The following is a 2,834-nucleotide window of genomic DNA, read 5'->3' as shown; positions in this document are numbered from 1 at the left end:
TCCAAACATGGAGCCTTTAGGACACTGGCAGATCCTAAATTCTAAGCATCAAACTAGACTTTAGGGGAGGGGAAGAAGTTTGAAGATGGTATTGCTTAGCACACAGCTAGGTAGGGTCAGTGAGTGACACAGCGCAAGGTAACAGCAGGGAAAGAATGTCCTATGTGCAAAGCTAACACAGGCACGGAGACCAATCAGCTGTGGGCATGAGGAGGAGTGTCCACCCCAAGACGGTCAGGCAGAGCCATGGGATGGACATTTCAGGAAGGGACAGCAGCTGACCCAGGCGCGGAGGAGTCAAGCAGTCCAGAGTGACTGGGGAATTCCAAACAGCCCAACTATGCTGATCACAGAGTTTGTGGGGAACGGAAGGAGAGCTCGTGTCACTTAGATATTTTGGATGTGGAGGATGAGGATGGAAACTTGAAGAGTATACTGGGGTGACTCTTGGGCTGGCCCATCTTGGTGTGCGCTGAGGCCATAAGGTCAAGAGCTGTCTAACTGGTCAAAGGACATTGCAGTCTCTCTGTGTCCTTATATGCACTTGTTTTCATGTGTATGAATGTTTTGCCGGCACATATGTATACCACATGTGTGCAGTGTCCAGGGGGGACAGAAGAGGGTGTTGCATCCCTAGAGATGGTTGTGAGCCACCATGTGGGTGCTAGGAATGGAACCCAGGTCCTCCAGAGAAAAGGCGGTGCTCTTAACTGCTGAGCCCTCTCCTGCTGAGTTTTTAATTTTAATTTTGCTTTTATGTGCACATGCCTGTGGGTACACAAGCAAGTGTGTGCGTGTGATATATGTGTGTATCGGTCAGAGGTCAGCATGGGGTATCTTCTACAATTGTTTCTTTGGCTTATTTTTGAGTCGGAGTCTGACTGAACGATTGGCCTGGTTGGACACCTGCCCTGGAGATCCTGATGTCACCTCTATAGCACCGGGAATATGGGAGTACTCAGGTCTTTAGTTTTGCATAGCAAGCACTTTGCTGACTGAGCCACCTTCCCAATCTTAGCATTAGAGGTTTTTATTGTTAATGTTGTGTGTGTGGGGGGGGGAATTTGTGTGTGTGGTGTGTTTTTGTGTGTGTATGTGTGTGGTATATGAGGTGTGTATTATGTGTGTGATCTGTGTGTGTGTATGTGTGGTGTGTGTTTGCTGTATGTGGTGTGTGTGTGTGTGTGTGTGTGTGTGTGTGTGTGTGTGTTTGGTGTATGTGTGAAGGTCAGACGTCATCTTCAGATGTTACTCCTCTGGGGCCATCCACTCTGTTCTCCAACATCTTTTTTGAAAAGCGGATCTCTCACTAGGACCTGGAGCTAGCCAGCTAGGTTATGCTGGCCAGCACGCCCAGTGATGGGGGCTATATTGCTCATAATCAAGCCCCAACTTTTGTCTGGGCTCTGGGAATTGAACTTGGACCCTCATGTTTGAAAGGCAAGTACTCTGACCAACTGAGCCACCTCCCCAGGTCAGCCTTATGGTTTCTTGTTTGGTTGGTTTTTTTTGAGATAGGGTGTCTCTGTGTATCCCCTGCTGTCCTGGAACTTGTTCTGTAGACCAGACTGGCCTTGAACTCACAGAGATCCGCCTGCCTCTGCCTCCCAAGTGCTGGGATTAAAGGTGTGCACCACCATCATCCTGCAGTCTTGTAGTTTTTAAAGTGTAATATAACTTTTCTCTTGAAACCTTTATCCACTCCACAATTTGGGTGATGAATATTGACACACAGTGACAATATGACTTTCTAACCAATGGAATGTAATCAGAGCCCAGATGATTTATAAAATGATGATTCTTTCTTGGTGGGCACTAGCCTCCCCCCTTTTTGAGATTACTCTTTATCACCTTACAGAAGTGTTCATCCTGTCATTATCTTGAGTGGTTAGATGAAAAGGTACAAGTTTCCCATAGAATTGTAAATGAAGTATGCTCCCAATAAATTATTACTGTCCAGCCATGACTGTTAAACGTTAGCTATATTTTAAATTTTAATTAACTTATTGTGTGTGAGGCTAGTTGGGCGGGGTGTGAGTGCCACAGCACATGAGTGGAGGCAGAGGTGACACTGTGGAGCCAGTTCTCTCTCTCCACCTTGACTTGGGTCCTGGGAATAGAACTTAGGGTGCCTGCCTTGCACCATAACAGTTTTTACACAGCGAGCCATTCTGCTGGCCTTGGACATTAGATGTTTTTAATGCATTTGTTATAATAAATCTGTAGCTTTATGAATTTCCTATTAGTGCTGCTGTTACATTTGATCGATTCCTTGTTTACAAGCCACTGTCGTCTGCTCGTGCTTGTTTGTACGCTTTCAACACGCTGCCGGCTAAACTCCTTCAAAAGATTATGATGTTCACTGGTAGGAATCGCTGGGTGAAGGATCGTCTGCTTGAAAAGTGTCTGCTGGGCACATGCTACTCGATAATGTGTGCTGGGCACCGCTCTCCACAGAATAAATAATTAATAGCTTCGAATCAAGGCCTTTGACTTTTCTGCATTCAAACCTCTTTACTTTCAATTTGAACTCATAGAGAGCGGTTGTGCAGTAGACACGTAATGTAAGTCCCTTATGTAAGTGTATGCTCCTCAGTATCGGCACTTGAAAATTGAAAACAATGCTGAAGTTAATTCTAATAATATATCCTCATTAGCTTAATATGCCGAAATATTTGCATTTTAATATGCAATCTATGTCCATTGATGAGATGCCTTACATCTTTTATTCACTTACTCTTTAAAACATATGCTCTTGGTACTTATAGTGCAGCCTAACTCAGGGGCTACTTTGTGTGTGTGTGTGTGTGTGTGTGTGTGTGTGTGTGTGTGTG

The sequence above is a fragment of the Microtus ochrogaster genome, chromosome 6, assembly GCF_000317375.1.
Source record: "Microtus ochrogaster isolate Prairie Vole_2 chromosome 6, MicOch1.0, whole genome shotgun sequence".
NCBI lineage: Eukaryota > Metazoa > Chordata > Mammalia > Rodentia > Cricetidae > Microtus > Microtus ochrogaster.
This window is presented reverse-complemented; position numbering follows the sequence as displayed.